Source organism: Musca domestica, unplaced genomic scaffold (genome assembly GCF_030504385.1).
Source record: "Musca domestica strain aabys unplaced genomic scaffold, Musca_domestica.polishedcontigs.V.1.1 5, whole genome shotgun sequence".
NCBI lineage: Eukaryota > Metazoa > Arthropoda > Insecta > Diptera > Muscidae > Musca > Musca domestica.
In genome coordinates this window covers 26,386,156-26,408,640 of record NW_026712346.1, presented here as the reverse complement: position 1 = coordinate 26,408,640, position 22,485 = coordinate 26,386,156, and the positions used below count along the sequence as shown (strand labels likewise).

Here is a 22,485-nt window from a genome sequence, read left to right as displayed (position 1 = left end):
CGTGGTATGGTCGTTAGCAAAGAAGCATAGTTTATTTTACTTCATATGCCTAACAGCGAATGCTATATTAAGACATCGTCTTTTGAGTGTTGCTTCATCGGATGTACTCAGCGTGGTATGGTCGTTGGCAAAGAAGCATAGTTTATTTTGCTTCACATGCCTAACAGTGGTGTTCCCAAGCGGTCCCCCATCTAAGTACTAACCGCGCCCGACGCTGCTTAATTTCGGTGATCGGACGAGAACCGATGTACTCAGCGTGATATGGTCGTTGGCAAAGAAGCATAGTTTATTTTGCTTCATATGCCTAACAGTAAATGCTATATTAAGAAAACGTCTTTTGAGTGTTGAACATACACACGAACGAATAAGGGATTGTATGCTTGTTTCGATTAAGGGAAATAAACAGTTTTCTTACAAGCATGAAAAAAAAATATTCCAAAAATGAACCTTAAAATGATTTTTAAAACAACTTTAAATCAAATATTAGATGCAACTAAGTATTCTTTATACTTTATTTTTCAAAATAGAGAAAATAATTCTTATATTGTTATTTTTAATCCATAAAAGAAAAAATATTTTACAACGTTCAAAAATATGTTTAGCTGAAAATCAATACATTATATTCATTAGCTATTCAAAGTAACGTTAATTTTTTGGTTTTTTATTTTTTTTTTTTTTTTTTTTTTGAATTAAAAAATAAAATAAAAGCTAGTTAAAAGATACTTTTACAAAATAAATAAAAAATAATTTGTTATATATAAAAAATATTTTTTAAATTAATTTTTTTTTAAATTAAAAAAAATCTAAAAAAGTTGGACAATGCAAACAACACGCGGGGTTCCCAAGCGGTCCCCATCTAAGTACTAACCGCGCCCGACGCTTCTTAATTTCGGTGATCGGACGAGAACCGATGTACTCAGCGTGGTATGGTCGTTAGCAAAGAAGCATAGTAGCGGTCCCCCATCTAAGTACTAACCGCGCCCGACGCTGCTTAATTTCGGTGATCGGACGAGAACCGATGTACTCAGCGTGGTATGGTCGTTTGCAAAGAAGCATAGTTCATTTTGCTTCATATGCCTAACAGTGAATGCTATATTAAGACAACGTCTTTTGAGTGTTGAACAGACACGCGAACGAATAAGAGATTGTATGCTTGTTTCGATTAAGGGAAATAAACAGTTTTCTTACAAGTATGAAATAAAAATGTTTCAAAGATGAACCTTAAAACGATTTTTAAAACAACTTTAGAGCAAATATTAGAAGTAACGTTAATTTTTTTTTTTTTTTTTTTTTTTTTTTTTTTTTTTTTTTTTTTGAATTAAAAAAATAAAATAAAAGCTATTTAAAAGATATTTTTACAAAATAAGTAAAATATAATTCGTTAAATATAAAAAATATTTTTTAAATTAGAAAAAATATTTTTTAAATTAAAAAAAATATATAAAAAAGTTTGACAATGCCAACAACACGCGGTGTTCCCAAGCGGTCCACCATCTAAGTACTAACCGCGCCCGACGCTGCTTAATTTCGGTGATCGGACGAGAACCGATGTACTCAGCGTGGTATGGTCGTTGGCAAAGAAGCATAGTTTATTTTGCTTCATACGCCTAACAGTGAATGCTATATTAAGACAACGTCTTTTGAGTGTTGAACATACACACGAACGAATAAGGGATTGTATGCTTGTTTCGATTAAGGGAAATAAACAATTTTCTTACAAGTATGAAATAAAAATATTTCAAAGATGAACCTTAAAATGATTTTTAAAACAACTTTAGAGCAAATATTAGAAGCAAATAATTATATTTTATACTTTATTTTTCAAAATAGAGAAAATAAATCTTATATTGTTATTTTTAAACCATAAAAGAAAAAAATATTTTACAACGTTCAAAAATATGTTTAGCTGAAAATCTATACATTATATTCATTAGCTATTCAAAGTAACGTTAATTTTTTTGGTTTTTTTTTTTTTTTTTTGAATTAAAAAAATAAAATAAAAGCTATTTAAAAGATATTTTTACAAAACAAATAAAATATAATTTGTTAAATATAAAAAATATTTTTTAAATTAGAAAAAATATTTTTTAAATTAAAAAAAATATAAAAAAGTTGAGCAATGCCAACAACACGCGGTGTTCCCAAGCGGTCCCCGACGCTGCTTAATTTTGGTGATCGGACGAGAACCGATGTGCTCAGGGTGGTATGGTCGTTGGCAAAGAAGCATAGTTTATTTTGCTTCATATGCCTAACAGTGAATGCTATATTAAGACAACGTCTTTTGAAACGTTTCCAAACGTTTGCTGAGCGAAATTACGACTGGTGTATTTAGAGTTGCCATTCTAAATAATATTTTTATATATTTTTCCGTTGTGTGCTAGACATATTTATAAGTTTTTCTCTTGGTGAAAAGTTGAAGTATTGTAATACGTTTTCCATATTCTATTTTAAACAAATTTATTTTTTTTCTTGCTACATCATTCAGACCATCGCCAAACAAAACTGCCTATATATTTTTGCACAATACTGGCAACACTGAGTGTATTCAAAAAGCTAGTGATACAATGAACTGTCAAAAATGTAAATTTAAATTAAAAATTTGTTTGTTTGTTAAACTTTTTTAACTATAATAAAAACGACACCAATCACATTGTACAAAACATTATTTAAAAATCTACTTATTTTTAAAGTATTATTATAGCATTTTTGAATTTTCAATGTTCACATTAAATTTTTTACATTTGTTTACACTAATAAATCTACCTATATTTATCTACGATGACAATTAGCAGATGAAAATTTGTAAGACCAAGCCGCGACTTTTTAAGACCATGCCGCGTCCAAAAAATGATATAACACTAGAAATCTTTGATTTCGACGATCAAAATAAACGATTTATGCGCAGAAACGGAGACTACCATAAAACATTATGCTGACATGAAGGTAATTTAGGAAGATACTTAAAAACTACACACCCTAATCTTTATCAAAACTACATACAAATGGAAAATGAACAGCCAGTTAATAAAAATGCATCAAAAATGTCATGCATAATTAATAAGAAAAATGTGGAAAATGCTATAGTGGAGTTGTTTACTAAAAACGGCACACCACTTCGTATGACAGAAGACCGGCCATTTAAGATTTTATATATTTTTCAGGAAATAATTGTACACTACATATTTTTCTAAATCTGAATTTTTTAATTCAACCTCTTGTGCCGAACCAAGTAATACTGAAGATGCACTTGAAGCTTAACTTAAAACTTGTGATAGACCTTCCTCCAGTGAGCCACTCATAAAAAGTATTGAACGTAACCTCCTAATTTATGAAAGAGAGCCCAGATTAGCAATAAATGTAAATATTATAGACTACAAGACAATTCAAAACAATACCCTAACAACAATTGCATACATTTTTTATCGATTCCATGTACACAAGTAAGCATGAAGAGATTGTTTTCGTCTAACACCAAAAACTTGGAGCATATTTTATTAACAAAAGTAAATGGAGCATTTGAATATGAATATATGTCTGCGAGTAAAGTACTCACAAGGAACTCCTTGTGTGGATTTTCAGATAATTCCATTGGAAAATGTGGCTTAAATCATCAAACTACCGAATATCAGGGGTACCGTTATATGAGGGCTATACGATATCCTGGACCTATATAGATAATTCTCTGCCGAAGTATAAAGTACCCACAAGGAACTCCTTGTGTGGACTTTCAGACAATTCCGATGAAAAATGTGGGTAAAATCATAAAAATACCGAATATCGGGGGTACCGTTATATGGGGGATATACGATATCGTGGACCTGTATAGACAATTCTCTCCCAGGGGGTAAAGTACTCGCAAGGAACTACTTGTGTGGATTTTCAGATAATTCCATTGGAAAAAGTGGCTAAAATCATCAAAATACCGAATATAGGGGAGTACCGTTATATGGGGGATAAACGATATTGTGGACCTATATAGACAATTCCGTTTCAGGGGTAAAGTGCTCACAAAGAACTCCGATATTGTGGACCTATATAGATAATTCTCTGCCGAGGTATAAAGTACCTACAAGGAACTCCTTGTGTGGATTTTCAGACAATTCCGTTGAAAAATGTGGGTAAAATCATCAAAATACCGAATATCGGGGGGTACCGTTATATGGGGGCTATACGATATCGTGGACCGATATAGCCCATCTTCGAACTTGACCTGCCTGCAGACAAAAGATAGATCTGTGCAAAATTTTAGCTTCCTATCTTAATTCGTTTAGACTGTAGCGTGATTACAACAGACGGACGGACAGGGCTAAATCGTCTTAGAATTTTACGCTGCTCAAGAATATATATACTTTCTTTCTTAATATACCCTCCATACCTTTTTTGGTGGAGGGTATAAAAAGTGGGACAATGCCAACAACACAGGGTGTTCCCAAGCGGTCCCGCATCTAAGTACTAACCGCGCCCGACGTTGCTTAATTTCGGTGATCGGACGAGAACCGATGTACTTAGCGTGGTATGGTCGTTGGCAAAGAAGCATAGTTTATTTTGCTTCATATGCCTAACAGTGAATGCTATATTAAGACAACGTTTTTTGAGTGTTGAACATACACACAAACGAATAAGGGATTGTATGGTTTTTTTCGATTAAGGGAAATAAACAGTTTTGTTACAAGTATGAAATAAAAATATTTCAAAGATGAACCTTAAAATGCTATTTAAAACTACTCTAAAGCAAATATTAGAAGCAAATAAGTATGTTTTATACTTTATTTTTCAAAATAGAGAAAATAAATCTTATATTGTTATTTTTAAACCATAAAAGAAAAAATATTTTACAACGTTCAAAAATATGTTTAGCTGAAAATCAATACATTATATTCATTAGCTATTCAAAGTAACGATAATTTTTTTTTGTTTTTTTTTTTAATTAAAAAAATAAAATAAAAGCTATGTAAAAGATATTTTTACGAAATATATAAAAAGTAAATGTTAAATAAAAAAATATTGAACAGTGTTTGGCTTGCTTGTTTGGGATACCATAGTATTTTGTTGTTGCAAAAATCGTCAGGCAAAATCCCATTATTGTTGTTTTTATAAAAACAACGTTTGTTTATGAGTGGAGAACGATAGTAATGTTTACCAGGGGGTAAGGCAGGGAATACCTAGGTTTCGGAAAGAGCCACCAATCCTCATCAGTTCCCTTGTTTCTTGTCTGGGATATTCTCCCCAGAAGTTATTTAAAAAATAACTTCTATGACAAAAAAATTTTTTTACCCAAGTGACGAGATCGTAAGCTCAATAGAAGAGGAACAAAAGAATTACATAAAACTAAAATTCTTTTGGAAAATCTTCTAAATCTTACAACCGCACTTATAAACATTTACATCTTTCTCCACTTGTTATGCTTTCGTTCAACCTGAACGAAGTAACATAACCATGTAAGTTTGTTTTGTCTGTTACAACAAAAACCCCTTCGTCGACCGTGCCTGTGTCTATTAATAGAACAGTGTTTGGCTTGCTTGTTTGGGATACCATAGTATTTTGTTGTTGCAAAAATCGTCAGGCAAAATCCCATTATTGTTGTTTTTATAAAAACAACGTTTGTTTATGAGTGGAGAACGATAGTAATGTTTACCAGGGGGTAAGGCAGGGAATACCTAGGTTTCGGAAAGAGCCACCAATCCTCATCAGTTCCCTTGTTTCTTGTCTGGGATATTCTCCCCAGAAGTTATTTCAAAAATAACTTCTATGACAAAAAACATTTTTTTTTTTACCCAAGTGACGAGATCGTAAGCTCAATAGAAGAGGAACAAAAGAATTACATAAAACTAAAATTCTTTTGGAAAATCTTCTAAATCTTACAACCGCACTTATAAACATTTACATCTTTCTCCACTTGTTATGCTTTCGTTCAACCTGAACGAAGTAACATAACCATGTAAGTTTGTTTTGTCTGTTACAACAAAAACCCCTTCGTCGACCGTGCCTGTGTCTATTAATAGAACAGTGTTTGGCTTGCTTGTTTGGGATACCATAGTATTTTGTTGTTGCAAAAATCGTCAGGCAAAATCTTATTATTGTTGTTTTTATAAAAACAACGTTTGTTTATGAGTGGAGAACGATAGTAATGTTTACCAGGGGGTAAGGCAGGGAATACCTAGGTTTCGGAAAGAGCCACCAATCCTCATCAGTTCCCTTGTTTCTTGTCTGGGATATTCTCCCCAGAAGTTATTTCAAAAATAACTTCTATGACAAAAAACATTTTTTTTTTTACCCAAGTGACGAGATCGTAAGCTCAATAGAAGAGGAACAAAAGAATTACATAAAACTAAAATTCTTTTGGAAAATCTTCTAAATCTTACAACCGCACTTATAAACATTTACATCTTTCTCCACTTGTTATGCTTTCGTTTAGCTGAAAATCAATACATACATTATGTTTAGCTGAAAATCAATACATTATATTCATTAGCTATTCAAAGTAACGATAATTTTTTTTTGTTTTTTTTTTTTTTAATTAAAAAAAATAAAATAAAAGCTATGTAAAAGATATTTTTACGAAATATATAAAAAGTAAATGTTAATAATGGGATTTTGCCTGACGATTTTTGCAACAACAAAATACTATGGTATCCCAAACAAGCAAGCCAAACACTGTTCTATTAATAGACACAGGCACGGTCGACGAAGGGGTTTTTGTTGTAACAGACAAAACAAACTTACATGGTTATGTTACTTCGTTCAGGTTGAACGAAAGCATAACAAGTGGAGAAAGATGTAAATGTTTATAAGTGCGGTTGTAAGATTTAGAAGATTTTCCAAAAGAATTTTAGTTTTATGTAATTCTTTTGTTCCTCTTCTATTGAGCTTACGATCTCGTCACTTGGGTAAAAAATTTTTTTTGTCATAGAAGTTATTTTTTAAATAACTTCTGGGGAGAATATCCCAGACAAGAAACAAGGGAACTGATGAGGATTGGTGGCTCTTTCCGAAACCTAGGTATTCCCTGCCTTACCCCCTGGTAAACATTACTATCGTTCTCCACTCATAAACAAACGTTGTTTTTATAAAAACAACAATAATGGGATTTTGCCTGACGATTTTTGCAACAACAAAATACTATGGTATCCCAAACAAGCAAGCCAAACACTGTTCTATTAATAGACACAGGCACGGTCGACGAAGGGGTTTTTGTTGTAACAGACAAAACAAACTTACATGGTTATGTTACTTCGTTCAGGTTGAACGAAAGCATAACAAGTGGAGAAAGATGTAAATGTTTATAAGTGCGGTTGTAAGATTTAGAAGATTTTCCAAAAGAATTTTAGTTTTATGTAATTCTTTTGTTCCTCTTCTATTGAGCTTACGATCTCGTCACTTGGGTAAAAAATGTTTTTTGTCATAGAAGTTATTTTTTAAATAACTTCTGGGGAGAATATCCCAGACAAGAAACAAGGGAACTGATGAGGATTGGTGGCTCTTTCCGAAACCTAGGTATTCCCTGCCTTACCCCCTGGTAAACATTACTATCGTTCTCCACTCATAAACAAACGTTGTTTTTATAAAAACAACAATAATGGGATTTTGCCTGACGATTTTTGCAACAACAAAATACTATGGTATCCCAAACAAGCAAGCCAAACACTGTTCTATTAATAGACACAGGCACGGTCGACGAAGGGGTTTTTGTTGTAACAGACAAAACAAACTTACATGGTTATGTTACTTCGTTCAGGTTGAACGAAAGCATAACAAGTGGAGAAAGATGTAAATGTTTATAAGTGCGGTTGTAAGATTTAGAAGATTTTCCAAAAGAATTTTAGTTTTATGTAATTCTTTTGTTCCTCTTCTATTGAGCTTACGATCTCGTCACTTGGGTAAAAAATGTTTTTTGTCATAGAAGTTATTTTTTAAATAACTTCTGGGGAGAATATCCCAGACAAGAAACAAGGGAACTGATGAGGATTGGTGGCTCTTTCCGAAACCTAGGTATTCCCTGCCTTACCCCCTGGTAAACATTACTATCGTTCTCCACTCATAAACAAACGTTGTTTTTATAAAAACAACAATAATGGGATTTTGCCTGACGATTTTTGCAACAATAAAAAAATATTTTTTAAATTAGAAAAAATATTTTTTAAATTAGAAAAATATAAAAAAGTTGGACCATGCCAACAACACGCGGTGTTCCCAAGCGGTCCCCCATCTAAGTACTAACCGCGCCCGACGCTGCTTAATTTCGGTGATCGGACGAGAACCGATGTACTCAGCGTGGTATGGTCGTTGGCAAAGAAGCATAGTTTATTTTGCTTCATATGCCTAACAGTGAATGCTATATTAAGACAACGTCTTTTGAGTGTTGAACGAGTCAGTCTCGAACAGTGCTAAGTGAAGTGTGAAATAAAGTGCAAGTTAAGAAAAAAAAAGCATTATAATAAGTGAAAACTGACTATTAAAAAACTGATTTAAAGAAGTGCCAAGTGTTTATAGATTATTTTCCTTACAAAAGAGGAGAAAAAAAAAGACCGAATTAAAGTGTTAAATTGTGTTTAAAACAAGGGTAAGGCATATTTGCCGATATCCTTAGAAAATAAACAAATTCTTGAAAATGGATAACTTCGAGTCATTTAATGACCAAAGTAGCACAGCTACCGAGGACAATAAAAATTATACGTTCAAGAGACCTAAATACAAAAGGAAGAAAAATAAAAGCACTATGAGTGGCTCTGACTCAGAATATGAGGTGATAAAATTACAAAGTGTAATTGATGAACTCATTAAATATAGAAAACAATCGCATTCCAAAATTAAGGAATTAGAAACTGAAATTCAATTGCTAAAAGAACTATTAGCTGAAAACAGTAATGCCAAATTAAGTGAATCAATAAAACACAACAACAACAATAATAGCGAACAGCCAAAATTTATAGGCACTTCAACCCCTAACACTAATATAAACATTGAAAGTGTAATTAGTGCAAAAAATATTAATGATTGGGCTGCTGAAGCAAGCGAAGACTTCAGTATGGCGAAGCCAAAACTCAAACCCAAGGAGAGGCGTAATGTGAAAGTCCGAATCATACAAAATGCTGAAGAGGAGATGGAAATTACCCCCACACCAGAAAACATAATTGAGGCTAGCAACATCCAAAGCATCCAAACAACACCACAAATAATGGAGAACCCGGAAAAAATAGGTAAGGTCAGCCCCCCACCACTATTTAAGATATATAATAGAAATGTAAAAGAAATTGTAACTAAAGCCAGGGAGAAATTAGGACAAAACAATTTCACAATTAATATTGTTAATAAAAATATGGTAACCCTAAAAGTTATAAATAAGGAAGACCATATTGAAATCAAAAATTTATTAAATGAACAAAAATATTTATTTTTACATACACACCTAAAGATGAGAAACCTATATCATTAGTAATAAAAAAATTATCGAGCACATGGGATGAAAACGACATCCGCAACTATCTAGAAGAGAAAAAATTAAACATTAAAATTTTGAAATTAATTAAGTTAGAGGGAAATAAATGGATTTTCAAATTTTCACATGACTCAGACATTAAGGCATTTAGAAGACAACAGTTAATGCTTAATGAAGGCATTAAAATCCAGAACTATAAAAGAGAAGGATTTATAATGTGCAAAAATTGCCAAAGGCATGGACATGTTGCAGGTAATTGCAACATGCACTATAGGTGTGTAAAATGCCGAAATTCGGAACACGGGCCAGGTAATTGCCCGATTCCACCAAAAGAAAACAATAACGAAGAAATAGTTGTAACAGACCCAATAACAGGGCAATTAAAGAAAAGTATAGGATTGCCTGTATATTGCTGTAACTGTGATGTAGAAGGCCATGTGGCAAGCCACAAAAAATGGCTAAAATTATTAGAAAGACTTTTCCAAAAGAAAGAAAATGTTCAAATTAATAAGCCTAAGACTGTATTTGTAAACCCAAATTTTTCTTACTCCAATGTAGTTAAAGCAGGGCAACAATCATTGGCGAATAACAAAGCACCAAAAATGAAAATGCCTTTGAAATATTCAATAATGATTGTAAAAATTTAATAGGTAAAGATATGCTAACAACGCTTAGAAAAATACAAGAATATTCAAAAACGCGTAACCAGCTAAAAACAGATGAGGAAAAGGCCCAGGCAATACTAGGGCTACTACTAGAATTAAGACTAAATGACTAAATTAAAAATTATATTTATTAATGTCAATTCAGTAGTCTCACGACACAAGAGACATTATCTGGAATTATTTATTAAAAAGAATAATCCAGACATATTATTAATAGCAGAGCATAAATTGTCTGCCAGAAATAAATTTGATATGAAACGTTATATAACATTTCGCCAAAATAGGAGTTGTGACCGAGGGGGTGGAACAGCAATTTTAGTAAAAGATTGGATAAAGGCCGAACGAGTACCGGTTGATCTAGGTGAAATAGAAGGTACAGTCATAAAACTAAATAACGCTTACAATGACATGATTATTATGTCTCTATATAAAAAACCTACAGATAATCTAAGAAATATTGATCTTTTAAAAATCAATAATTTAATTGGAAGCAAGGAGGCAATCATTGGAGCTGACCTTAATGCAAAGAATTCATTATGGGGAGGTAATACCACTAATATTAGTGGAAAAATATTAGGGGAATGGATTGATACCTCTCCAAACTTAATAATTAGACCATCAATCGAGCCAACTACCTATTATTTTAATTCACAGTCATTTATTGACATATTCATAACAACTAACAATGTAGGCATATGCTCATCTGACCCATCCAGATGCGTACAAACATTGGATTATGAGTCAGATCATAAAGCCATAATTATGGAAATAATAACCAGTAGAATAGAAAGAAATTTACGATTTTAAATGCCTTAACAGAAATATTTTTAATAATTATCTAAATAGTCAACAACATAGACTATCTCTACCAACCAATAGAAATACCACTGTTGAAGAAATAGATAAGGAAATTGAGGTACTGACAGAAATAATAAATGAATCAATGGAAAAAATTATGGAAAAATTTATACCAAATACGGGATGCTACACTTAATTAAACAAAAGAAAAATTTAATGCGAAGGAGGCATAGAGTTCTAGATCAAGACACCTATATTACCCTTAGTGCCATAATACAGAGAATGGACAAATTAATACAGGAAAAAATAAAATTGTTCGAGGAAAGTTATTATACCAATAAACTAAGACAAATCAAATGTAATGGAAATATGTATAAAGAATTAAAAAAATATTGCAATATAGAAAGAAGAAAAATATCAGATCTCAAAAATGAGAATAATGAAATTATTTGTAGCAATAAAGATAAGGCAGAAATAATAGCTAAAGAATATTTTAAAATATATAACCTACCTCATAGCCAAATTGTCGAGGAACAGCAAATACCCATCATAAATTTTGATAACAAAAACACAGCGGTGGAACCTGCAATGAAAGAAGGGTAAAATTAATTAAAGCTGAGGTTGTAGGCAATGTCTTGTCAAAACTAAATAATAAAAAAAGCTGTGGAGAGGACAGGATTCCTAATTTCATCCTAAAAAGGATAAATAATAGGCTTTGGGTTCGTATTGCAATAACATTTAATCATTGCATAAATATAGGATACTTCCTCAAAAAATGGAAACATGCCAAAATAATTCCGATTTTAAAACCTGGAAAAGACCCAACTTCGCCAAAAAATTATAGGCCAATATCGCTCTTATCTAACTTAGGCAAAATCCTAGAAATATTTATACTAAAAATGATAGAAAATCATATGGATCATAATAATACATTAAAAGATTTTCAATTTGGATTTAGGAAAGGATTGTCAACAACTCATGCCCTCATGGCTCTTGCCAATAAAGTATCGGCAGGATTTAATAATAGGAGTGCTACAATAGCGGTAAGCTTAGATTTTGAAAAGGCGTTTGATACTGTATGGCAAGAAGGTATAATTAAAAAAATGGAGGAAACATAGGGTTTGAAAATCAAATTATACAAATAATTAAAAATTATCTACATATGTAAAAGAACATTATCAGTAGAAATAGAGGAAAGTAGATCCATTAAATATAACATTAAATCAGGAGTTCCACAGGGTTCAGTTTTAGGGCCGGTATTGTACAACCTTTACCTAGCTGACATCCCACAACCTGAAAATGGACAGCTGATAATAACATTTGCAGATGACATCCTCATAGCGGCCACACATCCTAAAGGAAAAGTAGCACAAAAGAAAATAAATGACTACCTGGACGTACTTCAAGAATATTTTCAGATATGAAAACTACGACTTAATATAAATAAATGCAAAACAATAGTAATAAAAGGCAAAAAATGCAGACTATATAAAAATGGCAAGAAATTTAGACCAGTGGTAAAAATCAATAGTATACCAATTGAAACTGTTAATGAATTAAAATATTTAGGAGTTATCCTATATAACATATCCTAAGAAAGGCAAAAACAGGTCTACAAAAATACTATGTATATTAAATAGAAAACGAGGTTTAAGTTGCCATATCAAAATGTGCATATACAAGCAGTTAATTCGACCAATATTATCTTATGCTTTTCCTATTTGGTTTGACATATCGTCAAAACAAATGGAGAAAATCAGAATCTTTGAAAGAAGAATGTTGGCATATTGCCTTAATATGAAAACAAAACAATTAGAAAATGACAGTTTTAGGACACCCTCTAGAAGGGAATTATATAAAGCCAGTAAAACAAAAAGAAAAGACAAACTCATGATGGAATCTGCACTAAAAATGATAGATAGGTGCCAAACACATGAAAATACTATTATAAAAAATGGAATAATAAATGAGCAAATATTTAATAGATACCTGGAAAATAATGGGCATTTATCACCCATGTGCTTAAAACATTTAAATAGTAAAACCCTAATTTTAATGAAGAAGTAAAAATATTATTTTATAATAGAAGACATTGTACACTAAATATAGAAAATACTGTGTATAGCACTGAACAATTTGAATAAGGAAAATCAAAAATTGTACATATGTAAATAGTAGTTTTTTAGTAGTATTAAGTAGCATATTTTTTTTTAGTATATAAGATTGATATGCAAAACAAGTTTTTCCTACCCTTTTTCTTGTTATCTATATATAGACAATAAATGACAAAGTCAAAATAATAATTACAATCGAAAGCTCGAAGTGAAAAGAACTAAAAGTGAAGTGAAGTGAACAAAAATAAAAGTTATAAGTGAAAAATTGAAATAAAGTTAAGTGAAGTGTTTTGCTGATTATCTCATTTTCAGAGATAACATAGTACAAATTTCGTTGAAGAAACTTTAAAAATGTCTGGTCACGGCATAAATGCTGTTGACACACAGACTAAATTGACTACTAATTCAATACAAAAAAGTGATGAATGTGCTAACAACCAAAGCACAGAAAATGAAACTTCAAATAATAATGACTCTTACATTGAAATTAAAAGAAATAAAAAAAAACCAACAAAGCCGATTGTTGAACAATTGTGTGAACTAAACGTAAAATATGAAAATCTTTTAAAAGAAAACATACAATTAAGAGAAGACAATGAAAAATTTAAAAATACAATCCAAGAACTAATAAAGAAAATTGCTACAGGCAATGTGAGTGTGGATGTCCACATCCCTAAGGATTGGACAAATATTGAAAACAACAAAAACAATGGGGAAACAGAGGCAGCCGAAGACCTCATGTTAGCCGATGAAGATGACGAAGAGGATATTATCATAGCACCATATGGGAATAATGGCGGATACAATGGAATACCCAAATTATCCGAACAAGGAGATGACATGAAAGAAGAAGAAGAAAATACCAATAATAGGACATCAAATAAACCTAAAGGTAAGGCCAGCCCACCAATAATAAAAATTTACAACACTAACGTCAGAGACTTTACAACAAAGCTCAAAAGCATATTAAAACATAATTTATTTACTATTAATATAATTAACAAAAATCTAATACACTTAAAATTAATTAAAAATGAGGACCATCAAAAAATTAGGGAATACCTAGAAACACAAAAAATTTCTCTTTTTACATACACACCAAAAGAATTAAAGCCATATACAATGCTCATATCAGGTGTTTCTGATACGTATGATGAGATAGATTTAAAACAATTTCTAGAGGAAACAGAATTAAACTTAAAAATTATAAAAGTAGTGAAGCTTCAAAAAAGTCACAAATAACTCTGATGTAAAATCTCTCATTCGTTTGAGATTCGTCTTAAACTGTGGATTTAGCATAGTAAAATATAAAAGTGAAGAATTAGTCCAATGCAAACATTGCCAAAGACATGGTCATATATCAGTTACATGGTCATATATCATGTAGCAAGCTACAAAAAATGCCCTAAAGGCTAGAAATTTTAGAAAAAAGGAAATTTCTAAAAATGCATTAACAATTTCTCAAACAAATAGGCCAATTTATAACAGCCAAAAAGTCCTAAAAACCGTACCATATGCAAATGTGGTAAAAAATACTATTACAAATACTACCAATAATAGTGGACAAACGGCTCTACAAATAAAGCAGGCCATAGGAACTTTTGACAGTGAATGTCAAAGACTCCTAGGAAAAAAATTTATTAGTTGCATGCAAAAAATTGGGGATTTTGCTATAACTTACAAACACCTTAGAACCGAACAGGAAAAATCAGAGGCATTATTTGGACTTTTTTTATCCCTAAAGCTTAATGATTAATTTAAAAATAATCTTTATAAATATAAACTCGCTTATATCTAGGCAAAGAAGGCATAATTTTAACCTTTTTTTAAACGAACACAACCCAGATGTAATACTAATCGCTGAACATAAGCTTAATATGAATCATAATTTTAATATTAAAGGCTATAAAATGTACTCACAACATAGGAAAGATCGCATAGGTGGAGATACTGTCATTCTTATAAAAGATGGCTATAGAAGTGATAGAGTAGATGTCAATTTAACTAGCATTGAAGCAACTATTGTGAAGATTAGGAAATTGAGTGGTGAAACCATATTTCTAGCTTCTCTACATTTAAAACCATCAGATGTTTTATCAAAAACTGATCTCGACAAAATAACTGAAATATTTGGACCAAATGAAGCCATTATCGGTGCCGACCTCAACGCGAAACATCCGCATTGGGGCGGCCTGCAAACCAACACAAATGGTAGAATTCTACACGATTGGATACTTACAACGGCCAACCTAGACACTATAAAAACTGAAAGCCCTACCAGAATAACTCCCATATCTGAATCTTTTATAGATATATTTATAACTACAAACCAAGTATTGTTGCAAGACTCTACAAAGGCTATTACAGGTCTAGAAACTGTTAATTGTAATTCTGATCATAAAGCTATTAGATTAGATATTACATACTTATAGAAGAACAAGAAAAAATCTTTGATTTTAAAACTATGAAAATAAATAATTTCAATAGAGAACTAGAAATAAAATTGCCTCAATATATTCTACCAAAAGACAGAAATACTTCAGTCACCGACATAGACAATGCTATAGGCAACATGACAAATATATTTGATAATGCTATTAAACAACGTGTTAAAAAAAGGAATTTTCTACCAGACTTACCTCAAGATATACTGCAATTAATAGCACAAAAAAAGACTCTCCGAAGACGAAGATACAGAGTAATTAGTTCTGATGGCTATGCCTCCTTGAGTGCACAAATTTGTATTCTAGAAAGAATAATTAAATATAGAATTTCCCTATTTGAAGAAGAATACTACACAAAATATCTTAACAATATAGCTTGTAATGAAAATATGTTCCGGCAAACTAAAGCTTTTAGTGGATTAGGTCCAAAAAAAAGATACCATCATTAATTAATGAACAAGGAGAAGAGATTGTTTCAAACTGTGGAAAGGCTAGCCTTCTAGGTAAGAGTCTAGCCGTTCCAAACATAACTCCTTCTATTAGTACTGAGACACCATTAACTGAACAACCTATAGTCCAATTTTGCCCTGATTTACTTGCGGATGGAAGCAATGCCCTATCTTCTCTTCCAAATAATATAAAGTTTATTACACCCAATCAAATAGGAGCTGTACTAAGGACGCTTAATAATAAAACAAGTAAAAAAGCTGTAAGTTCGGCCGGGCCGAACTTTTAATACCCTCCACCATTTGGTACAAATTTGGCAATTTCCTAAAAAAATAAAATAAATAAATAAAATAAAAAAAAATCCTTTAAAAATTCTGTTAATATCTTAAAAATACCGAATGTCTATACGACGACGTATACCTGCATAGGCAACTTTTGTCATAAGTTATTACAACATTTAAATGCGAAACATGAAGAAAAATTTGTTTATAATATAGCTAAAATCATCAAAATACCGAATATAGGGGGTACCGTTATATGGGGGCTATACCAAGACGTGGACCTGCACAGACAATTTTCTGGCATGGGCTGAAGTATCCATTACGAACTTCAAATGCGAAATTTAAAACAATCCCGGTAAATAATGTCGCTAAAATCATCAAAATACCGAATATCGGGGGGTACGGTATATAGGGCCTATACGAAGACGTGGACCTACATGGTCCATTTTTTGTTTTCTGCTGCAGTATCTATTACGAACTTCAAATACCAAATTTGGAACGGTTCCGTTAAATAATGTCGCTAAAATCATCAAAATACCGAATATCGGGGGGTACGGTATATGGGGGCTATACGAAGACGTGGACCTACATGGCCCATTTTCTGTTTTCTGCTGCAGTATCTATTACGAACTTCAAATACCAAATTTGGAACGGTTCCGGTGAATAATGTCGCTAAAATCATCAAAATACCGAATATCGAGAGGTACCGTTATATGGGGGCTATATGAAAACTTGGACCTACATGACCCATTTACGAACTTAACCTGCCTACTGGCAAAATATACATGTGTGCAAAATTTTAGCCTTCTATCTCAATTTGTTCGAAAGATAGCGTGATTACAACAGACAGACAGACAGACAGACAGACGGACAGACAGACAGACAGACAGACAGACAGACACACAGACAGACAGACGGACATGGCTAAATCGTCTTAGAATTTTACGCTGATCAAGAATATATATACTTTGTTGGGTCTGACGTGAGTATTTCGAGGAGTTACAAACGGAATGACAAAATTAATATACCCTCCATAGTATGGTGGAGGGTATAAAAAAAGCTTCGAAGATGATGGCATCCCCAATTATGTCCTTAAACGAACTAGTTTTGTAACATGGGAATATTTGGCGTTGATATTTAATCATTGCATTAATATAGGATATTACCCTAATAAGTGGAAAATGGCAAAAATAATACCAATACTTTAACCTGGTAAAGACCCTACTAACACAGCTAGTTACAGGCCTATTTCATTACTATCTTCTTTTGGAAAATTGTTTGAAATTTTCATATTACATATAATTAATGAACATATAGTTGATAATAATATCCTTAAGAATATACAATATGGGTTTAGTAAAGAAACATCAACAACACACTGTCTTATGACTCTTACAAATAAAATATACGCAGGACTAAATAAAAGAAAAGCGACTATTGCTGTTAGCCTAGACTTCTCAAGAGCCTTTGACTCCATGTGCCAAGAAGGTCTTGTATATAAAATTAATTCTAAATATCGCTTCAATCAGTATATTACAAGGATGGTAAAAAGCTATCTTCAAGACAGAAGCTTCTATGTTAATATAAAAGAATATAAATCAAATATTTTCTTACAAAAATCAGGTGTCCCACAAGGTTCCGTGCTAGGCCCTGTTCTTTATAACCTATACCTCGCAGACATCCCAGAGCCAACAGGTGAGGTACTGATTTCAATTTTCGCAGATGATATATTCAATGCGACAACACATTATAGAGCGAAATCTGCCGAAAAGAATATTACAAAATACCTGCAAGAACTGAAACAATACTTTGACAAATGGAAACTAACACTAAATATTGATAAATGTAGATCGATAATATTCAGAGGTAAGCCGGGACCTGTATGCGAAAATGCCAGAAAATTTATTCCATCCATCACAATTGGAAATAACGTCATAAAAAACACAGATATTTTAAAATACCTTGGAGTAGTGTTACAATCTGATATGCAATTTACAAGACATATAGATTATGTAATCTGTAAAGGCAAAGCAATTTACGCAAAACTGAGAAATATGATTAGTAAAAGAGGTGGATTATAGCAAAATATAAAATTAATATTATATAAACAATTAGTCAGACCGGCTATGTCATACGCGTTTCCAGTATGGTTCGCAATATCGAGTCACCAAATGGAGAGAATCAGAATATTAGAGAGAAAAATATTAAAACATTGCATTGGACTAAAAAATACCATAAATGATCAAGGTAGAATAACTAGTCCCAATAATTATTTTATATATGAACAAGTAAAAAAGCTGTAAGTTCGGCCGGGCCGAACTTTTAATACCCTCCACCATTTGGTACAAATTTGGCAATTTCCTAAAAAAATAAAATAAATAAATAAAATAAAAAAAAATCCTTTAAAAATTCTGTTAATATCTTAAAAATACCGAATGTCTATACGACGACGTATACCTGCATAGGCAACTTTTGTCATAAGTTATTACAACATTTAAATGCGAAACATGAAGAAAAATTTGTTTATAATATAGCTAAAATCATCAAAATACCGAATATAGGGGGTACCGTTATATGGGGGCTATACCAAGACGTGGACCTGCACAGACAATTTTCTGGCATGGGCTGAAGTATCCATTACGAACTTCAAATGCGAAATTTAAAACAATCCCGGTAAATAATGTCGCTAAAATCATCAAAATACCGAATATCGGGGGGTACGGTATATAGGGCCTATACGAAGACGTGGACCTACATGGTCCATTTTTTGTTTTCTGCTGCAGTATCTATTACGAACTTCAAATACCAAATTTGGAACGGTTCCGTTAAATAATGTCGCTAAAATCATCAAAATACCGAATATCGGGGGGTACGGTATATGGGGGCTATACGAAGACGTGGACCTACATGGCCCATTTTCTGTTTTCTGCTGCAGTATCTATTACGAACTTCAAATACCAAATTTGGAACGGTTCCGGTGAATAATGTCGCTAAAATCATCAAAATACCGAATATCGAGAGGTACCGTTATATGGGGGCTATATGAAAACTTGGACCTACATGACCCATTTACGAACTTAACCTGCCTACTGGCAAAATATACATGTGTGCAAAATTTTAGCCTTCTATCTCAATTTGTTCGAAAGATAGCGTGATTACAACAGACAGACAGACAGACAGACAGACAGACGGACAGACAGACAGACAGACAGACAGACAGACAGACACACAGACAGACAGACGGACATGGCTAAATCGTCTTAGAATTTTACGCTGATCAAGAATATATATACTTTGTTGGGTCTGACGTGAGTATTTCGAGGAGTTACAAACGGAATGACAAAATTAATATACCCTCCATAGTATGGTGGAGGGTATAAAAAAGTGACGTTCAAAGATTTGATAAATATATGGTAATTATTGCCTTAAAATTCTTAATGAAATGCACCAGCCTTCCCAATCCAAATATAACCAAATGCTTAACAACAAGGAATGAAATAAATAATATAATAAATACTGGTGGATATCTACCGCCAATGAACTTAATTACATTAAATGATGAAAATATGATATTTGATGAAAATGATAAAATTGTATTTTACCATAGAAAATATGGTTCGTACAATATTCAAAATAAAATTTATTCTACTGATCAATAAATTATCGAAATAAATGTATTTTATATAGATTAAAATAAAATAAATTAAAAACAAGTAAAACAAGTAAAAAAGCTGTAAGTTCGGCCGGGCCGAACTTTTAATACCCTCCACCATTTGGTACAAATTTGGCAATTTCCTAAAAAAATAAAATAAATAAATAAAATAAAAAAAAATCCTTTAAAAATTCTGTTAATATCTTAAAAATACCGAATGTCTATACGACGACGTATACCTGCATAGGCAACTTTTGTCATAAGTTATTACAACATTTAAATGCGAAACATGAAGAAAAATTTGTTTATAATATAGCTAAAATCATCAAAATACCGAATATAGGGGGTACCGTTATATGGGGGCTATACCAAGACGTGGACCTGCACAGACAATTTTCTGGCATGGGCTGAAGTATCCATTACGAACTTCAAATGCGAAATTTAAAACAATCCCGGTAAATAATGTCGCTAAAATCATCAAAATACCGAATATCGGGGGGTACGGTATATAGGGCCTATACGAAGACGTGGACCTACATGGTCCAATTTTTGTTTTCTGCTGCAGTATCTATTACGAACTTCAAATACCAAATTTGGAACGGTTCCGTTAAATAATGTCGCTAAAATCATCAAAATACCGAATATCGGGGGGTACGGTATATGGGGGCTATACGAAGACGTGGACCTACATGGCCCATTTTCTGTTTTCTGCTGCAGTATCTATTACGAACTTCAAATACCAAATTTGGAACGGTTCCGGTGAATAATGTCGCTAAAATCATCAAAATACCGAATATCGAGAGGTACCGTTATATGGGGGCTATATGAAAACTTGGACCTACATGACCCATTTACGAACTTAACCTGCCTACTGGCAAAATATACATGTGTGCAAAATTTTAGCCTTCTATCTCAATTTGTTCGAAAGATAGCGTGATTACAACAGACAGACAGACAGACAGACAGACAGACAGACGGACAGACAGACAGACAGACAGACACACAGACAGACAGACGGACATGGCTAAATCGTCTTAGAATTTTACGCTGATCAAGAATATATATACTTTGTTGGGTCTGACGTGAGTATTTCGAGGAGTTACAAACGGAATGACAAAATTAATATACCCTCCATAGTATGGTGGAGGGTATAAAAGCTGTAAGTTCGGCCGGGCCGAACTTTTAATACCCTCCACCATTTGGTACAAATTTGGCAATTTCCAAAAAATAAAACCCGTTAAAAATTCTGTTAAAATCTTAAAAATACCGAATGCTTATACGACGACGTGGGCCTGCATAGGCAACTTTTGTCATAAATTATTACAATATTTAAATGCGAAACTTGAAGAAAAATCTGTTTATAATGTAGCTAAAATCGTCAAAATACCGAATATGGGGGGTACCGTTATATGGGGGCTATACGAAGACGTGGAAATGCACAGACAATTTTCTGGCATGGGCTGAAGTATCCATTACGAACTTCATATACAAAATTTGAAACAATCCCTGTAAATAATGTCGCTAAAATCATTAAAATACCGAATATCGGGGGGTACCGTTATATGGGGGCTATATGAAGACGTGGACCTACATGGCTCATTCTTTGACTTTGGATGAAGTATCCATTACGAACTTCAAATACCAAATTTGAAACGATTCCGGTAAACAATGTCGCTAAAATCATCAAAATACCGAATATCGGGGGGTACCGTTATATGGGGGCTATATGAAGACGTGGACCTACATGGCTCATTTTTTGATTTAGGATGTAGTATCCATTACGAACTTCAAATACCAAATTTGAAACGATTTCGGTAAACAATGTCGCTAAAATCATCAAAAAACCGAATATCGGGGGGTACCGTTATATGGGGGCTACAGGAAGACGTCGACCTGCACAGATAATTTTCTGTCTTAGGCTGTAGCATCCATTACAAACTTCAAATGCCAAATTTGAAATAATTCCGGTGAATAATGTCGCTAAAATCATCAAAATACCGAATATCGGGAGGTACCGTTATATGGGGGTTATATGATAACTTGGACCTACATGGCCCATTTACGAACTTAACCTGCCTACTGGGAAAAAATACATGTGTGCAAAATTTTAGCCTTCTATCTCAACTTGTTCGAAAGATAGCGTGATTACAACAGACAGACAGACAGACAGACAGACAGACGGACAGACAGACAGACAGACACACAGACAGACAGACGGACCTGGCTAAATCGTCTTAGAATTTTACGCTGATCAAGAATATATATACTTTGTTGGGTCTGACATGAATATTTCGAGGAGTTACAAACGGAATGACAAAATTAATATACCCTCCATAGTATGGTGGAGGGTATAATAACATAAATATGTAATATCTTAAATGTGAATAAACTACTTATTAATGTTTTGTTAATTAGTTTTAGTTTTTTAGTAGTAAGGGGCTAAGCCCATTAGTTTTAAGTATTTAAAAAAAAAATTAATGAAGATCTCGTTTTTATTTTCCTTTTTTCTAGAAAAATTATTCAAAACTGCTTATAAATACACTTTTAAAGGTTGGCTGGCCTTGCCTATATTACATACAACATATTATACATCTAGATAAACAAATAATATTTGTGTTAGAGTTACAACTATTATTTAAGTTCTTAAT

At 32.6% G+C, this 22,485-nt stretch overlaps 2 non-coding genes and 3 pseudogenes across 2 annotated transcripts; all 5 read right to left on the bottom strand.

Annotated features, from left to right (window-relative positions):
- Positions 1-157: 157 nt before the first annotated feature.
- LOC131805259 (5S ribosomal RNA) lies at positions 158-273 on the bottom strand (annotated as a pseudogene).
- A 547-nt stretch (positions 274-820) lies between these two features.
- On the bottom strand, positions 821-938 carry LOC131805235 (5S ribosomal RNA; annotated as a pseudogene).
- Positions 939-1,457: 519 nt separating this feature from the next.
- Positions 1,458-1,576, bottom strand: LOC131805183 (5S ribosomal RNA). Its single transcript, XR_009343579.1, has one exon. It is a non-coding gene; the product is annotated as a 5S ribosomal RNA (ribosomal RNA).
- A 2,832-nt stretch (positions 1,577-4,408) lies between these two features.
- LOC131805242 (5S ribosomal RNA) lies at positions 4,409-4,527 on the bottom strand (annotated as a pseudogene).
- A 3,642-nt stretch (positions 4,528-8,169) lies between these two features.
- LOC131805149 (5S ribosomal RNA) lies at positions 8,170-8,288 on the bottom strand. The gene has a single exon (XR_009343545.1). It is a non-coding gene; the product is annotated as a 5S ribosomal RNA (ribosomal RNA).
- Between the last annotated feature and the right edge of the window lie 14,197 nt (positions 8,289-22,485).